General features: G+C 41.6%; 1 pseudogene across 1 annotated transcript in view; it reads left to right on the top strand.

The window, feature by feature from the left end:
• Positions 1–19,725, top strand: part of LOC123725462 (myosin-11-like) — a 40,303-nt pseudogene that overhangs the window by 6,157 nt on the left and 14,421 nt on the right. The window contains exons 3-13 of the transcript XR_006757937.1: positions 130–286; positions 8,179–8,206; positions 13,099–13,198; positions 16,070–16,162; positions 16,392–16,455; positions 17,112–17,210; positions 17,648–17,791; positions 18,379–18,474; positions 18,688–18,806; positions 19,017–19,169; positions 19,388–19,561. The product of XR_006757937.1 is annotated as a myosin-11-like (transcript). The remainder of the gene's footprint in view (positions 1–129; positions 287–8,178; positions 8,207–13,098; positions 13,199–16,069; positions 16,163–16,391; positions 16,456–17,111; positions 17,211–17,647; positions 17,792–18,378; positions 18,475–18,687; positions 18,807–19,016; positions 19,170–19,387; positions 19,562–19,725) is intronic.

Genomic DNA, 19,725 nt, shown 5'->3' with positions numbered 1-19,725 from the left:
TTAACAGGTTGGTTCGAGCCCTGAATGCTGATTGGCTGACAGCCGTGGTATATTGGCCATATACCACATACCCCAGAGGTGCCTTATTGCTTAATAATAACCCTGCTCATCCTTGTTTTCTCTCTGCAGACATATTCTGGCCTGTTCTGTGTAGTGGTGAACCCATACAAGATGCTGCCCATCTACTCTGAGAAAATCATTGAGATGTACAAAGGGAAGAAACGCCACGAGGTTCCTCCTCACATCTACTCCATCACTGACAACGCCTACAGAAACATGATGCAAGGTACGTTCATCGTTCATAGTTACACCTCTTCCTGTTACTGTAGCTTCTTTGTCTGGGAAGGCAGGATTGGCGTCGATTCAATTCAGTCCATCAATTGACTGAAATGAAATGTTTGGAATTTCAGTTTACCTGCTGAATTGACTGAAATGAATGACATTTGATTTGATCCCAACCCTGCTTGAAGGCCATGGTATCTCACCACAGCTATTCTTCCTATCTAGCTAGCTGCTATCTTGGGAGAATTTAAAAGTGGTTTGTATAATATCAGCTGCTACAAAACAGTGATTGCAACAGTCTTGTGTCAGCTGTCCTTAGGTCAACAAACCAACAAAACAACATTTCCAATAACTCAACGATAGCTAACTCTTCAATACTCTTCAAAAGGTACAATATTTTATAAACTCAGCAGCAGCTGAACTGCAGTGCAGAATACTGCAGAGATATAATTAAGCAATAAGGCCCGAGGAGTGGTGGTAAATGGCCAATATATCACAAACCCTGAGGTGCCTTATTTCTATTATAAACTGGTTACCAACATAATTACAGCACTTAAAATAAATGTTTTGTTATACCCGTGGTTATACGGCTGTGAGCCAATCAGCATTCAGGGCTCGACCCAACCAGTTTATAATGCACATGGGCCATATACCACAAACACCCGAGGTGCCTTATTGCTTAAATATACTATAGCCTTACACGCTCTATCAATGCCCTCAATGGTCAAAAACCTCTCTTCCTGAAGTATGTGGGCTGTGAAACTGCATAAAAACAATGTGAAAACAGCTTACTTCAATGAAAGCTAATGAACAGAAGCAGAAAAAGCCTTTTAGTAGCTCATTCAAAGAGAAATCTGGACACGAGGTGACGATGGGCTAACTCTGCTTACAGTAAAGGGCTCTTGGCTTGCCCCTACAGTGCTAAGACTGAGAGAGGACAAGAGGCTAATATCCTGATGTGGACAACTCAGCATTTCCCACAAGGCTTTGTTATGTGGTGCCAGAGGTCAGGGGTCATGCGGACCTAGTTGACCCCAAGGATTTTATAAGAATTCTGGGGGATTTTCAGAGGAGCTTACTGACATCTGGCTTTAGAGAGATGGAGGACAGGAAGTCGGAAGACAGTTCCTGTTCGAATCTTCAATAAAATATGCTCTCCATTTTGCCTTTTCAGTCTGTTGCTTTAGGATTAAAGATAAACTTCCATAGTTTAAGTTGCTAACTTCTGACAATATTTCTGTCCATTTAAATTACTCATTTTGGCCCAAAAGCAAAAGTTCCCAGAGACAAACATTTCCGTATTTACCTCTTTGATTCAAGCACTTGTATAATTTGTTATTGTAAATTCTAATCAGATTTTAGATATCAGCCCCTTTTTTATGTTTTAAATTCTACATTTGACATTTTAGCTGTAAGTAAATGTTAACAGTTTATTTAAATGATCATCACTTTTGTGACGGTACATGTCAATTATGCGAAGATAAATGACACTATACAACAACATGTTCTCACAAGGGCTTTGTGGTTTTATCACATTTCTAAGACTGCCTTTTTTACAGCCAGTCACTGTGTTGCTTATCATGCATCAACAAAACTTAGATCTGACTCACTCAAACAAATCAATAACCACACGAAACAGACAAGGCTGTTGTTCTTCAGCTAAGTTTGTTGGCATACCACGTTCCTTACCAAGTCTCTACTTCAGCATGGCTACACTTCACCAGTTTAACACCACTGAGCCAAGCTGAGCCAAACGTATCGCACTGGCCTGCTTACTCGTCTACGGTAGTTGTGAAAAGAATGTGACACAAATGTATCCGAGTCAGCACAGCATGGTTCAGGTTGGCACGAAAGTCTAAAAAGAGTATTAGTGAACCTAACGTTGCAGTCAAACAGCAGATAGTCACCTCCTTGGGAAAAAACAACACCATCTCTCCTTTAGACCTCATTTTGACCCTTTTCTGACCAATGGGGTCCTCCCAGAACATGACCTTGAAAGCACATTGTAAATGATGTAAGAACCAACCCTCTCCATTGTTCAAAGTGCTGCAGCATGATGAGAGAAGTTAGAATAAGCCCTGTGATGCTGGCCAATCAGAAACACAATGACCTCACTCCTACTCGAGCTCAAGTTCCCTATTATGTAGTACCGGGTTTAAGCGCTGGATACATTTCTAGTCATACATTACAAAGAGGAGAGCAAACACACTGACTTGACTATCCTCTGTTTTTATCAGTCACTCCAACTTCATAAACTTGAAACCTCATGTTTATATCATTTGGATTTAGGTCTTAGATGGACTTTCTTACACTCGTAAATCACAGGTTAAGCCTGTGTATGTGTGCGTGCAGGATACCGATATACACACACACACACACACAACAGGTCCCCCTAGGAGCTGCCTGCAGTTCTGTGGGTTCTTGTCAGATAGCATTTGACATTCCAGCTTAGTCAGAAGTAACACATTACTGTGTGTGTGTGTGTGTGCACGTATGGGTGTGTGCACGCAGCTCCTAGGGGGATCTGTCAGGTGAACAGGAAACAAGGCAGGTTGAGGTTAAACAAAACCACAACAAGAATGTTAAGCCCTCACTGGCTACATTTATGAATTGTGCCACTGACACGTTTATAACTACTTTGGTGTAGAATAACAAATAGTTAATCAATGTTTTTACCAGTGATTTAAAAAAAAAAAAAAGTTTTTACTATGTTTGATCTACGTTGGTCTATGATTGTTACACGATTTGATCTGTTTTGAGAAATGTGGAGTAATTTAAACAGCATTTTAGAATGTTTCTAGCTGTAAAGATCTTTTAAGCTGCTAGATGTGTAGGCGTGCTTATATGAAGAGTTTCTTTCCAAAACGCTATGTCCATTTTCAGAAATGTTGGAAAATTAGCTTTTATTGTTTAAAGAACTTATGAAATAGATTCGTTTTTTTTTCACTGTCTAATCATGGCATGGGGTTGTTCAATGACAGACATGTATTTGTTTGAAATCTATCACTTGATGGTTTCATTTCTGAGAGACAAATAATCATGTTTTTTGCAAAACTTTATATCTGCCTCAGTCTCAGAGAAATAAGTAGTACTGCTAGGTTTTACAAAGCCAAATGTAACAAATAACTACCTTTTTTTTAATAAAAAAACTGTACAAATGATACATTTGTGACATCAATATCTAAAAATGAATCAATACAGTAATATGAGTATGTAAGTATGTAAAACATTTACATTTGACATTTTAGTCATTTAGCAGATCTTATTCAGAACAACTTAGAGTTAGTTCATTCATCTTGGGTGACCACATCACAGTCAAATATACAGGATATGAACATGCCATTCCAGCTAGACAATGAAAATACACTGAGTATACCAAGTATTAGGAACACCTTGGATTCACCTGGTCAGTCTGTCATGGAAAGAGCAGCTGTTCTGTGTATATACACTCAGTGTATAGCTTTTTCAAAAAACAAACACATTTTAATACACACCTAAAATTGATAAATAAAAATCTGAGAACAATAATATTTGAGGGGGCCCTAAGCAAAATGTTGCAAATTTCCTGCAATTCTACTCATTTTGTCATGGTGTGGAGAGAGAAATGTGCAGTTTTACAGCTAATTTCCTGCAATTCTACACAATTTATCATAAGGTGGAGAGAAATGTTTTTAAAATGATATCTGACTGAGAGACTAACAAAATCAATAGGGGCCCTCTGGTCGGTAATTCGACCATGATAACTACAAGTTTAGATAAGTTAGCTGCCTAGACTAACACCCCCAAACATGTTGCTGACATGGGCTGACTGTCAGTGACTGACATAACAAGGGAAAAAAATGCAGATTCACAACAACATTTCGAAATTGCACCTTGTGTGTTCTACTATTCTAACTCCCAACAGTAAGTTAAGACCCCGACTCAACTTATTTTGTATTTATTTTTTATCAGAGGGGCCTACAAAAGCTGCCCATCTTTGGTGTAGTGTATGACTCATACTTTCTGTTGATATGCTGTATGTGTAGGAATCTACCATCTTAATTGCATGTACACACAGGAAATGTCAGTGTGTACATCTACAGCTATGGCGTGTGCATCCAGGGTCGTGAGTAAACATTATGACGATGGATGGTCAATAGCTTGCTGTCTACTCGGTCGCTATGTTTAGATTTGAGTGTTGGGAGTTTTTATTGTTGCTGATAGGATTTCCCATGACAGAATAGAGGAGATCCATACCCCTAAGAGGGATGACTAATGGTATGGTCCAAACAAACCCTTTAGAGGGGTGTCGCCGTGGCGATCCCTCCATGGGTCTACATGTACATTAAGAGGAGCAAGACTATCAACAACCTTAGCAGTGTCTGACATGGCACCCTATTTCCTACAGTGCATTCGGAAAGTATTCAGACCCCTTGACTTTTTCCAAATTTTGTTACATTACAGCCTTATTCTAAAATGGATTAAATAAATAACAAATCCTCAGCAATCTACACACAATACCCCATACTGACAAAGCGAAAACAGGTTTTGATTTTTTCTCCAAATGTATTAAAAATAAAATACAGAATTACCTTATTTACATAAGTATTCAGACCCTTTGCTATGAGACTCGAAATTGAGCTGAGTTGCATCCTGTTTCCATTGATCATCCTTGAGATGTTTCTACAACTTGATTGGACTCCACCTGTGGTAAATTATATTAATTGGACATGATTTGGAAAGGCACACATCTCTCTATATAAAGTCCCACAGTTGACAATGGGTGTCAGAGCAAAAAACAAGCCATGAGTTTGTAGGAATTGTCCATAGAGCTCCGAGTTAGGATTGTTTTGAGGCATAGCTCAAGGGAAGCGTACCAAAACATTTCTTCAGCATTGAAATTCCTCAAGAACAAAGTGGCCTCAATCATTCTTAAATAGAAGAAGTTTGGAACCACCAAGACTCTTCCTAGAGCTGGCTGCCTGGCCAAACTAAGCTATGGGGGAGAAGGGCCTTTGTCAGGGAGGTGACCAAGAACCCGATGGTCACTCTGACAGAGCTCCAGAGTTCCTCTGTAGAGATCGGAGAACCTTCCAGAAGGACAACCATCTCTGCAGCACTTCACCAATCTGGCCTTTTATGGTAGATTGTTAGATTGTCCAGTTGGAAGCCACTCCTTAGTAAAAGGCACATGACAGCCCGCTTGGAGTTTGCCAAAAGGCACCTAAAGGACTCTCGGACCATGAGAAACAAGATTCTAGCAAGATTGAAATCTTTGGCCTGAATGCCAAGTGGCAGGGACTGGGAGACTAATCAGGATCGAGGGAAAGATGAACGAAGCAAAGTACAGAGAGATCCTTGATGAAAACCTGCTCCAGAGCACCCAGCACCTCAGACTAGGGCGAAGGTTCACCTTCCAACAGGACAACGACCCTAAGTACACAGCCAGCACAACGCAAGAGTGGCTTTGGGGCAAGTCTCTGAATGTCCTTGAGTGGCCCAGCCAGAGCCCGGACTTGAACCCGATCATACGTCTCTGGAGAGACTTGAAAATAGCTGTACAGCGACGCTCCCCATCCAACCTGACAGAGCTTGAGAGGATCTGCAGAGGAATGGGAGAGACTCCCCAAATACAGGTGTGCTAAACTTGTAGCATCATACCCAAGAAGACTCGCGGCTGTAATCTCTGCCAAAGGTGCTTCAACAACATACTGAGTAAAGAGTCTGCAAAAATGTATTAAAAAAAAAACGTTTTTGCTTTATCATTATGGGGTTTTGTGTGTTGAGTGATGAGGAGGAAATGCACTGTATGTAGTGCAATACTTTTGACCAGACGCAGCCTTGCCTGTCTGCTACATAACAGATAAAAGTCTTAGATAATAGTCTTACAGCGTCTACACTTTCTTAAGTGTCTTAACAGTGTTATCTACAATCAGAGTCTCTGACAATTCTGTGAAATCTTGGCTCTCATCTCTCCTGGGAAGACTCACATTCCTTCACTAAGGCTTAGAAATTTGCCCTGCCTGCTCTTTGAAGTTTGAAGGCAATAGAGATGGGAAGTTCACATGCGATTGGGTTTTTTGTAAAAAGTTTCAGCTGGTGAGGATGATTTGGATGATGATTGAAATGTTGTTTTTCCAATGCCATTGTCATAAGGAGAATTTATATACATCTCTTATATGAAATGTTCTGTTTGATGGTGATTTGATGACAGGTCTTGGCTTTATCTCTCTGGTGAACTCGTGATTGGGATGAGACTAGAGGGACTTTGGAATTTTCCCTTTAAACCAATTGTAATTTGGGAGACTCCTTCTCTCATATCTTTCTGTCTCTCTCTCTCTTTTTTTCTTTCTCTCTCTCCGTATTTTATTTATCTCGCTTTTGCACTAGGAGATAGGGTGCCATTTCAGTTTGGCCCCTACTCTGTTTGGCGTTTTCCCCCTCTCCCAATGCCTCCCGTTCCCCTGTGAGGTTCTACTCCATGGCTCCGAGTTACATTTGGTGTCAGTGTTGTGTTTGAATCTGTTTTGAGCGTGTTTGGAAATGCTGCACAACCCTGGATGCCCCTCCTCTCCCTCTCTCCCCTCTGTGCCTTAATTAGGAAGAAAGGGGAACAGACAGCATTTTGCTGTGTGTGGAATGGAACCTAGCCCACTGCCAAGTCACGTCCAAAATGAGGAATAGCATCCTAGCGCTCGGTTCTTTCCAGCCTGAGCAAAGCCATACAGGCTTGCCTGGCTAGTGTAGCCTTGCGTAGCACATGCCCAGTAGGACCAGGGATGGGAATGATGGCCAGTAAGGAGAGATTTCAATCTTTGGGGAGTTACGCTAAATGACACAACATACGAGCCATGGGCTTTCTATTAGCAGATAAGGATAATGCACAGGGGGATTAACTAACCCTCTCTGCTGCTCTCTCTCTCGCTCTCTTTCTCTCCTTCTGCTCTCTCTCCCTCTACACCCCCCCCCCGCTGTTTCACATAGGTCATGTTTAGATTGCACTGGGCTCCAAATACTTTAACTTGATAATTGAACTAATAATATCCAAATGGTCTTTCTCCTTAACAGCATTCCCCAGACTCCAGACACACACAAGCACATAAACACCCTGTCAAGCATTTAAAGGGGGATACTGTTTCGTTATATCCCTACATGGACCTTTAGTATTTTCCTAGGATTTGTGATGTAATCTATTTTGGGTTCACATATCAGGAATTGATAGTCATCGTATTGCTTAACACATCAGGTGGACATATTTATTTTCCAAAATCAAAGCATTTCCAAAAACAAATTGTCTTGTTTTCATGTTTTAGACATGGGAAAGCCCTACCAATTTCTCACTTGAGCAGTTGATTGAACTCATGCCCTGTTTGTACAAAGGTTCAACGCATGGCCGTACAAAGATGTGAATGCTTGGTTGATTTCTCTGGAGTAATAAAGTGTATGTTTCATATGATAGGCTGTGTGTGATCTGAGGACTGCACTGTACATCGAGACAAGAAACAACAGAACGTCATCATCGCTTAAGTTATTACTCATTAGCACCACTACTGAATACATCATACAGGAAGAGTTATAAAAATGAAATACTATCCAAATGTACAGGTAGCAGATAAACATACCAATACTGTATATGATTTACACACGTTTAGAAATGATTAATAGATATATCATTTTAAAGCAACTTAAAGTACAGTGAGTATGTTTTTGAATTTGTGGCCCTAGTGGGAATTGAACCCACAACCTTGGCGTTGCAAGCGACATGCTCTTACCAGGACCAGAAAAACACATCTTCTTGATTAACCAATCCAATTGTCTTACTATATGGTGTACTGATGTCAGATGCCCGTCTTTATACTGCATATGTGTATGTATGAGCAACCCTATCCTGACACAGGATTTTTATTTTTTCTGCAGATCGTGAGGACCAGTCCATTCTTTGCACGTGAGTAAAAAAAGAAGACATTTGACACTACACTATCCACTACACTATCCACTACACTTCACACTATACAGTACGTTTAATCCTAAATTACACCTTGTTGTTTTTTCTCCCCACATTTTTCCTAGACGTCACATGGTTGGATGAGGGGGGAATTTAAGGAGGGGGATGTTGAAGAGGGAACAGTAACAGTTATGTAACCCATGGGTTACATAAACACACACTGTGTCCGAAATGGCATCCTATTCCCAATGGGCCCTGGTCAAAAGTAGTGCACTACATAAGGAATGGGGAGCCATTTCAGACACAGCCACAGTTAAACAAATGAGAGACCTCTAATGTCAACATTACCTTTTTCCAGCCTGCTACTGCACTACCCTAACACACTGTGGTCTGTCTGGTGGGATTGAACACTTTGGGGGACAACTATGGTGACATGTCTAATTGGTTTCACATTAAGGATGACAGGAAGTTCAGTGGGTATTTTGATGAATGACAGCTGAAATGCTCATGTCATACAGATGTAGGATTTTAATTTGAGACAGTTTGCGACAGCTGGAGAATAAACTTGCAGCATCAAGAAATGTGAATTATTATGTGTGTCACAGGCGTCGTATAGAGGAGACCAAGGCGCAGCGTGTTGCGTGCTCATAATATATTTTGATGAAAAAACGAACACTTAACAAAAGAAACAAAACAACAGCAAACAGTTCCGTCAGGTAACATACAACTAAACAGAGAATAACTACCCACGAAAACCCCAAAGGAAAACAGGCTGCCTAAGTATGGCTTCCAATCAGAGACAACGATAGACAGCTGCCTCTGATTGGAAACCATACCTGGCCACAACATAGAAAATGACAACATGGAATGAAACTCTAGACAACCCACATAGAAAACCCCAAACACATAGACAAAACACCCCCCTGTCACGCCCTGACCAATCTACTAGGGAACAATGACCTCATACCAGGGTCAGGACGTGACAATGTGGCTTATAATAAACATTTCTGTAGGGGTTGATGCATTTTTGTTTATGGCAAATAAAGTCTGAAATTTGTAAGTGGAAATTACAAACTTTAGAAGCCGTTTGAAAAGTCAAATACACTCCAAGTTAGCATTTCCTGCTGTGAATGACAATGCTAAGCAACAAAATAGTGATCAAATTAAGATCCTACATCTGTATGTTGTGGGAACCATTATCCAGGGAGTTGTGGGGTTAGGGGTTAGAACACTTCTCTTTTTGTTCTCTCCTTTCTCCTCTTCTCTCCTCCCCTCTCTCCTCTCAGAGAGACAGGAAGTGTGCCCTGTCCTGATTATAAAGACAGATTATTTTTTGTTTGGACTCCATTTTGTTTGTTTACTCATTGCAGAGCAATTATTGAGAATCTCACTGGGACTGGGAGTGAAATGGAATCTCTTGTCTCAATTCTAGTTACTATATAGGCTAAGAGTTGTCAGGCCACACATTCAGGAACATCTTTGGGCCCTAGTTCTAGGGGTTTTAGCTAGTCAGGTCTACTACACATAACAAAACCCAATACACTTCAGCCCCTCTTGGCATGTTGTCTCGTGCCTATTTACAGTAAGCTCTACAGTACGTCAGAGCACCTTTCCTGTCAAGCCTCCAGTGTACCCAGTAGAGGAAATGGGAGGGTCCCTGTCTAAAGTAGAGTGCCCTGGAGCTCCGGGCTCCTTCTATTCTAAAGCGATTGATGACAGGATGCAGCATTCTCTGATCAAATCGACTCACTTCCTGAAGTTTTGCCTGAACAATTTACCAGAGGAGGCTTATTTGGAGAAGTGGGGTTTCATTTTTCTGTTTGTTTGTTGTAGTCAGGGAATGGGAGGTCGGTAATGCAGTAGGGTTGTGGATGGAAGTTTGGAGCTATAGGGTTTCAAAATTCCAGAAGTGTTCCTAATGTTTCCCCCATGTTTTTCCAAAATCCCCGTTGAAAGATTCCCGGAATCAGTAGGAAAAAATCTGCGAGGACATCCTCCAACAGGGATTTCTGAAAAACCTGGGAGCTTTTGGAAAACAAATTCACCTCTAGTTGGGTCAGCTAGGTATAAGCTAGGTATAAGCATGCTCTCTTTCCATATATAGGAGAAACATACGCTACGGGGAATGCCATTATTTGACATGCTCCCTGAGTGTGTATGAAATGAGACTGATGTATTATAAAAACATATGAACCAGGGACTGACTGTGTTGTCGCCATAGTAGACAGGGGTTTGACCTGGTGACGATAGCATTACTTTGTGAAGTATGTTGATGAACATGACATAGCACATGTCATAACAAGTCATGGCATACATAGTCAACATACAGATGTTGGATCTTAATTTGATCACCCTGGTGCGGGATCATTTTTCTACAATGCAGGAAATGTAAAGGTTGTAGTGTATTTGAGGCTTAAAAAGAGTTCTGAAGTTTGTAATTTACACTTTGACATTTCAAACTTGATTTTCCCATATGAAAATGTATCAATGTCTACAAAAATGTCCATTAATTATATTCCACATAATAATTCACATTTCCTGTTGCTGCTGGAATATTTTTCTGCTGTAGCAAACTGTCTCAAATTAAGATCCTACATCTGTAGGGTGGCAAACAATGTACTGTACCATCATCTTTTGAAGTCTAGAGATTTTAATTGCATTTGTTATGTCAATGTAATAGTATTTATATGATAGTGCTGTTTATAACAGCATTGTGTAGGCTTTGTGACAGACTCCTATTATAAATGGTTAGTTTTGTAAGACACATTTCACATAAAAGTGTGAACATAGACAAAACATGAGCTAATGGACTGCTGTTAGGGTGTGGTATGTTGACAATAACATGTTGTACACACACACACACACTGCAGTTTCCCATTCCATTGCTGAGTTTCTCCTCACAATCCTTAGTTACAACCAAAATAAGAATGCATAGGAAGTAGCCACATAGCTCACTAAATCCTTGCTTGGGGTCTTGACATCTCATTTATATGGGGTCATCTCTTTCTCTTTACAATAATTAGAGTGTAGTAAGAGACCTAGCATAATTTCCAAAAGTGAACCAGACCTGGGTTCAAATGCTATTCAAACTCTTTTCTTTCAAATACTTTGAGCAGTTGCTCTATTCTGCCTGGAGTGCCAGATGGGCGGGGGTGGACTGTTTTGGGATTATTCTATTATGTCCAATAAACCAGGCAAGCTCAATCAAGCACAGACAAAGTATTTAAAATAATTTTGAATAGCATTTGAACCCAGGTTTGGAATGAAAATGGCCAAAGCCCAGGATGCTGACCAGCTATCCAGACCAGTGATCCATGGTGGCCACCCTGACCCTGGGATGGTTTAAGACAAACTGTGTTAGAAGAGGAATCCCCTCACTTAGATATACAGAATGAGAGGTCTCTGTCTCAGGGCCTATAGGTCTCTCAGAGGATATTTTCAGGGATTATGGAGTTCTGTGTTTTTACAGTGTGTTGAGGCCTGGGTAGTGTTGTTCTAGACCTGGTGTAAGGAGTGACGCTGTAAGTGGTGTGTGAGTTGAGGCCTGTGTGTGTTGATGCACAGAGTTAGTGTAGTGTGATTTTAGGTTTTTGTATGACAGTTAATGTTGGGCCTGATGTGAGCTTGGTCTGTTGTATTTCGGTGAGGTATGAATGTTATGACGGAATTTTATGATAACATTCATAACGAATGTAGGTCTTCGTAGGAGAGTAGTGTGAATCAGACCTGATGCACAGTATATGCTGTAGTATGAGGTTACGACCTTGTATAGTGTGAGATGATGTCCTGTGGTTGAGGTCCTGTGGATGAGGTACAGATGTAGGATCTTAATTTGATCACACTTTTTATTGTTGAGAATTTTCCTGCACCTCAGAAAAGGAAGATGGGCTTCATGATTTACATAAATTCACTGAAAACCTGCACTAACACACAATTATATAAACAGTATTGCACTTTTCATGTAGTCTACTTTTGGCCAGCTAATACTTTTGGCCAGCTAACCACTGATCAAGCAACATTATGGACTAAACGTTAAAATTATTATTTTGCTATGACAATATACGTCAAATTATGATCTTACATCTTTATGGTGGATACTGGATAGATTCCTGTCGGCCCAGTCGGCCCCATGACAGACAGCCTCTGGTGGATCTTACGAACACCTCTCCTTTTATGGAGTTGTTAGAGCCAGCTGGACGCTAGACTGGGATCATTCAGACAGCAGCATTGCGGTTGGCGTCTCCAGCATCTAGAGATCAAAGGCCAATAAACTACTCTCCCTCATCCTTCTGTAGTTTCCTACCTCTGTTAAATATGTCAAATACCCACCCTTGGCCTTCTGGTTTAGAGGTGTAGGATATGTCTGATACATTTGTTCCCTGCCTTAGTCTTCCTTAAGCCTCAAATACACTGGATTAGGAATGCTGTTTTACTTGATCTGCCTTCAGTGTACATGGGTCTTTTCAGGTTATCAGACTTTTTTTCTTTGGACCCCCTGGTTTGGTAGTGGGTCAGTCTGACCCTTTAGTTTCCTTTCATCATGGTATAAAGCAGTAGGGTAGAGCTAATCATTTGGTATAGGCACACAGGAAGAGGTTGGATGGCATTACATTACTTTGAACAATGACAAAAACGTTGTGCTTGGGAGTTGATTGTTGTTATTTCACTCTCACTCACGTGGTTCACGGTTTAATTCAAGTGAGTTATTGAACTGTGAACAATCTGTCAGTTCTGTTTTCCCTCTCTCTCGCTCACCCTCTGTTTTTCTGTCTCAAACTCTTTCTTTCTTTCTTTCTTTCACTCTCTCCCTCTGCCCCCTCCCCTCTCTTTCTCTTTCTGTACCCCCACCCTCTCTTTCTTTCTCTCTCTAACCCGTGTCTCCTGCTCTCCAGTGGGGAGTCTGGTGCAGGTAAGACAGAGAACACCAAGAAGGTCATCCAGTATCTGGCTCTAGTGGCCTCTTCTCACAAAGGCAAGAAGGACACCAGTGCTGTAAGTATACTGCAAACTACAACGTTTTTTGTATCTATCTATCTATCTAAGTGGCTATTGTGTGTCAAAAGTGGGGACCTCCCAAGCCGGTTTCTATGCTCTAAGGGAGACTTGGCCAATGTGTGAGGAAACTGCCCCGTTGAATGATAATTCTGTACCGCAATTTCCTCCAAATAGACACAGCCAGGAGCATTTGTCCACGTGAGTAAAAAGGGAATGACCCAAGTGTGTTTTGCGTGTGGTGGTGTATGCGTGTTTTCTCCTAGAAATAAGGATTGCATGCGAGAGTGGCTCACTGACAGGTTTTTTGTAGTAAAAATATATTTCTGACAAGATCCCCCTCCTATCAAGTTCTCCATCTCCTTTGTTGTTGAGCTCAAAATAATACATTTTAAATGTACTATAACATGAGCAATATCATCCCATATCCCCATTGTGTAACAGTGTGCTCATAACTTCCTGATATTACCAGTTATGGACCTCACAACTAAAAAAAACTGCATGATAGTGATTTTTTTAAATTAACATGCAGCCTTCTCATCCAAATACAAAATGGTAGATAATATGTCAGATGATTTACTTTATATTCCCCCTGAGTTTGGTTGTTAATGTTATGTCGTCCATGGTTTTCCAAAAACACTCTTTCACTGCTTGGGGTTGGAGCCCGGCATTGAAACGGTTAACCACCACCACAGATCGTCACAGATCAACAGAGCACAGTGTGAGCATGTCCATCTACCTTTTCCTGTCTATCAAACGACATCATATCCTGTCACCGAACCCCTTACCTCATCCCCTAATCCTAACATCCACCACCCGCCATTTTGTCCTGTGGGCGTTGTGGCGGCGTCTTGCTCCTCCGTAGCGTTACACAGTAGTTGTTCTACCACTTTTGATGATTTGCACCAGTGTGGAGTTTTCAGACACCATGTGACCTACACGTGACCTTGTGATCTCTGACCTTTGCCCTTTTCATCACAACAGCCAGCTCTCTCGATCTTCGCCCCTGATTTAAAAAAAAACAACAACAAAAAACGTGTATTTTCGGACAGCTCCCTACTGTCAGAATCATGCCTGAGTGAGATTCAAATAGTTGGGGGTACAGGGAGGGGGGAGTAATAGTAATAGGGGGAGTAATAGTCATCATTGTACAGCAATGAAGGGATTAACTTCCAGGTCAAGGGTCAAAAGTTGTTTTTCTTTGCCATTACCCCTCAAGACCTTCAGGAGATGCAGTGAAGCCCAATCATAATTTCATTGTCCAGCCTTCTCTACTACCCACTGGGCACACACTGGTTGAATCAATGCTGTTTCCAGGTCATTTCAATTAAATTACATTGAACCAACGTGGAATTGACGTCTGTGCCCAGTGGGTACTTAGAATGCATGGCCAATACATCGCTTCATACTAAGTAGTATGCTAGTGTGGAGATTAGAATGTAATTCATTTTTTAGAAGCCTACCACCAGCAGTGAACTTAATATGCCTGCTTTAGAACTAGAGTGTCTCTCTCTTCTCCTCCCTCCTTCTCTCCTCCTTTATCTCTCCATTTCAACAGCCTATTAATGACTGATCCTTCCTGTCATCTGTCATTTCCCCTCGCTGTTTCTTTCTCTTTGTTTTTCCTGTCTCTTTTCTCTCTCTTTCTCTTAGTGGCTGTCTGAAGCGAGCAGGGCCTTCTTTTCCCTGCTGAAAAGGATCTGGTTGCTACTGTCTTTTCACTCAAGTACCAGTAACTCATTATGTTTTAAAATCCATTAACTTGGGTGAGGTTAATCTTTATCTTACTGGGAATTTGTCAATAAGAAGATTTGGCTGATGTGTTCTCATCAAATAGTTTTCTCATAGATCTAGATCTGAAAGGCATGTGACAGACACCTCTGAACACCAGTTAAATCATTTACCTCATTTACATTCATCTGCCCTGTGGTTTTGCACAACATTGTCCTGGTTTCAACTCTCCAGTCTAAAAACACTCATAAAAAAAACAGGTGTAAGGACCACAACAAGCTATCATTCTCGGCTAGTCAAGATGGGAGAGGTTAAACCATCCACTGCTCCCCCTCCCCTAAGCCAGAGGAGCATTGTTAAGTATGTGTGTGTTTGTGTACACGTGCACATTTCCGTGTGTGTGTTTGACAGAGGTATGCCTGCCTCTGACCCAGCCAGTAAGCTAACGCAGGCCCTTTGATCAAACTGCATATTATCAGATCTGTACAAAGCCTAGAGAAATGCAAAATATTTCATTCCTAGGAAGCACCTTTCTATAGAAATAACAATCCTGTCATCTCTGCGGACCTGGAACACACCCACTGCCTACCTACTAGCACACACTCATATCGCCACCCTCTGCTCTGGCCCCTCTCCAGACCAGCAACACTCTGAATCTACCACCTCCAGCCACTCCCTCCTCACATCCTTCCCCTGGCCCAGCCAGCGAACACTCTAGTGGGCCTCATTTCAACAATCAGGCCCTGGTTGTCTCAGTTTGAGGCAGATTAGTAGTGAAATAAGTCATGTTGGTAGGACATGTGTCCTCAGTGCATAGAGACTAATAGGGGATTAGATGTTCTGGAGTAGTAGGTGCTGTCCGCTCAGTTATAATGCTATTAGGCCCAGTCACGGTGTAGATATACACAGTGTAGAGATGATGATGATGATGATGATGATGATGATGATGATGATATAGGAGTCGAAACTGTTGAAAACAACTGGGTTTGTTGTTTAGGATCTATCTTTTAGAAAATGTTCTTTTTTTCAATTGACTTTCATAGGGCTTGTGCTGCTGTTCCAGCCTTTATTTGACTATTCTATTCACAAATGAATGTCACAGATTTAGTTTAATGTTTGTCATTACGTTGTCATGTCCAGGGGGAGCTGGAAAAGCAGCTTCTGCAGGCTAACCCCATCCTGGAGGCCTTCGGGAACGCCAAGACCATCAAAAATGACAACTCTTCACGATTTGTGAGTTCACCTTTCGCAGACGCGTAGGCCTAAAGTATTTGAGTGGGTCACAGAGTAGTGTCCACTTTTCATGAATCAATTCATTAATTCAAACTATTGATTCATGTAATTTGCATAATGACCTATATCTTTTTGTGTTATTTAACATTCATCTGACAGTTGGATGTATACTGTACCTCATTGTGTAACATATGACCTACTGTAATCCTGGTGTACCTGTTCCCTTTAGGGTAAATTCATCCGCATCAACTTTGACGTGACTGGCTACATCGTCGGAGCCAACATTGAAACCTGTATCCTTACACAGTGTTACATACTGTAACTCTAAACTGGGGGATCCGGGTTCAGAAAAGCTGTTTTTTTTTTGTGTTCACTACCCTGGGAAAACAGCTACAAAAGCTCCTGTGACTTCTGTGTTTGAACAGTAAACATGAACCCAGACCCAAACCTGCGGTATTGGACTGTTGACACATTCCTGTTAGAAGTGTCATGGGTTCTCCTGTGACCGACGGTCAACACTGGGGAGGTCATTGGCATCTGCACAATCACAGAGTCTAAAAAGTGCTGTCACTCCAATAACTCTAAGTTCCCATGGAATGGAATGATGAGATAAGAAATGTTTAGGTTGGAATTATGTATTTGGGTCATGTTGTTTAAAGATGTTTTGGCACAGAGCCCTATTTGTAAAGGTTCATACATACTGTAGTTACAAGTTGCTGAACCGTCCATGTTATCACATACAGGTTGCCAAGAACATATCAGAAATGGAGATAATGAAGCGCCAGTGTCATCTAATATAATGTATAGTTCACCGTGTATGTTCACTGTAAGATGACAAAATAGACAAGCTTGTTTGTAAATAACTTTCTTTGGACTGTTTTCCTCTCAAGCATAAACTTGAAACTCCATCCAGAGCATTAGAATGTATATCCTTAACGGCTGTTCTCAGACCTGCTGGAGAAGTCTCGTTGTATCAGACAGGCCAAGACAGAGAGAGCCTTCCACATCTTCTACTACATGGTGGCTGGGGTCAAGGACAAGCTCCGCGGTAAGATCTGGGTTGTGTTCCCTATTCCCTAGGTAGTGTATTACATTTGACCAGGGTCCATAGGGCTCTGGTCAAAAGTAGTGCACTCTGTAGGGAATAGGGTGCCATTTTAGATTTAGATCAGGGTTCCTGATCAACCTGATGATTGTCATGGTGGAGGAGAGTAGGAGATTTAATCTGTACTGCAGGACAGGCAGTTGTGGAAGTCCCACTTTTCATCTCATTGACCCCAGACAACCAGAAGCAGAATCATTCTGTACACAATCAAATATTATTATTTCTTGATAATACAGAGCTCGAATTTCTAGAACTCTCCACTCCATCAATGAAAACCCTCAACCGTTGTTTTTCCAGATGCGCTCCTGTACGTGATTGAACGTAGAGCTAGAATTTCTAGAACTGTCATAATTAAACACACTGAATCATTGTCATTCCAGAGGAGCTTCTGCTGGAGAACTTCAGTGCCTACCGTTTCCTGATTGCGGGCCATGTCTCGATCTCGGGCCAGCAGGACGACGAGATGTACGAGGAGACCATGGAGGCCATGAACATCATGGGTATCACTGAGGAAGAGAGGACAGGTACTGTATCAGTCAATAAATTAATCCATTTATCAAATCAACACAAAAAGTCCTACATGTGACCATGAACATCATGGGCCTTACCGAGAACAAGAAGATGGGTAGTTTATCAATCAATCAACCTATTGATTAATTGAATCAGCTAATAAAATGAATTGATACATCAATCAATTATTCAATCACCTTAACAAGTCCTGCATGAGACCATGCACAGCATGGGCCTCACTGAGGATGAGGGGATAGGTAGGCTACAGTACAGGGCTATTCTATTCAATCACAACAAACTCTTCATTACTAGAGCGATTACACTATACTGTATATATTATATGATATAACTTTCAGGAATAACCAGGCTATGACTTGGGTCTAGGGTTTTTTCTTCAAGATCACATGGTCAGGATAACCCGGTGGCCCTACATCAGTACGTCAAATACATTAGACCCAGTAAACTAGGTGTGCAGATCTTAGATAGCTAAGGGTGACTGACTAGCTAGGATGACAAGGGATAGAATATGGCAGGTCATGGCTGCCATTTTGATTTGTCCCTGTACTTACTGTAATTGACCTGTGCTGTCTGTGTCCTCTAGGCATCCTGAAGGTGTGCTCCACGGTGCTGCAGTTGGGAAACATAGAGTTCAAGAAGGAGAGGAACCAGGAGCAGGCCACCATGCCAGACAACACAGGTTAGAGGAGGACATGAGATGGCAGATAGTGCACAAGTTATGTATATATTATGTTGTTATTTGACATGGTATGTTATAGTATGTTATATGTTGTGCTATGAATATGGTATGTATTATGCCACTTATATTAAATGGAGTACATGCTGTATGTTATTAATGTGTAGGACAATAGCACATCTACTTTCTTTCTGGGTCTTTGTTTCTTACCTCTAGCGGCTCAGAAGGTGTGCCACCTCCAGGGCATCAACGTGGTAGACTTCACCAGAGCCATCCTCACACCTCGCATCAAAGTGGGCAGAGAGGTGGTGCAGAAGGCCCAGACCAAAGAGCAGGTACATATTGCTTTGGCAGGCTGAAATTCAGACAGTCCTGCTTGCCTGTTTCCCAGACTCAGATTTTATGTCCTGGACTAAAAACATATTCAAAGGAGAATCTCCACTGTTTTTTGGTCCAGAAATAGGCCATACTGCTGGGCTGAATTTGAGACCATTTTAAACTATGTTTAGTTTTCAGTTATCCATATTTTATTCTGTTTCCTCCAGGCTGACTTTGCCATAGAGGCCTTGGCCAAGGCTATGTATGAGCGTCTGTTCCGCTGGCTGCTAGCTAGGGTCAACAAGGCTCTGGACAAGACCAAACGCCAGGGAGCGTCCTTCTTGGGCATCCTCGACATTGCTGGCTTTGAGATCTTTGAGGTGAGTGAGGGGATTCATATGATTGCATGGAAGGATTCATAGGGTTCTATGTACGATATCTTGGATAAGACTTGGGCCACATGCTATACATCAAAGCTGAGCTATTAAGTTGTATTAAGGTGAAGGAAAAGACTTGGGGGGCCTAGCACACAACCCTGCGGCACACCAAACTGTCTTTAGTGAAAACTCAAATTCTTCTTCTCTCCCGTCTCTTGCAGGATAACTCCTTTGAGCAGCTGTGCATCAACTACACAAACGAGAAGCTGCAGCAGCTGTTCAACCACACCATGTTCGTCCTGGAGCAAGAGGAGTACCAGAGGGAGGGAATTGAATGGAGCTTCATCGACTTCGGCCTGGACCTGCAGCCCTGCATTGAGCTCATCGAGAGGCCAGTGAGTGGGAAGACTGTAGAAAACACTCTTTAGGTGTAAAATGTATGCATTCAAGACATTAAATGGATACAGATTAAGACTAGTCCTTGACGAAATAGCATTCTCAGGGTAGATTCTACATTGAAAGAGCTTTTTAGTTCAGTGCTAGGCTTAATCTGTGTCCT

Source organism: Salmo salar, chromosome ssa12, assembly GCF_905237065.1.
Source record: "Salmo salar chromosome ssa12, Ssal_v3.1, whole genome shotgun sequence".
Classification (NCBI taxonomy): Eukaryota; Metazoa; Chordata; class Actinopteri; order Salmoniformes; family Salmonidae; genus Salmo; species Salmo salar.
This window is presented reverse-complemented; position numbering and strand designations above follow the sequence as displayed.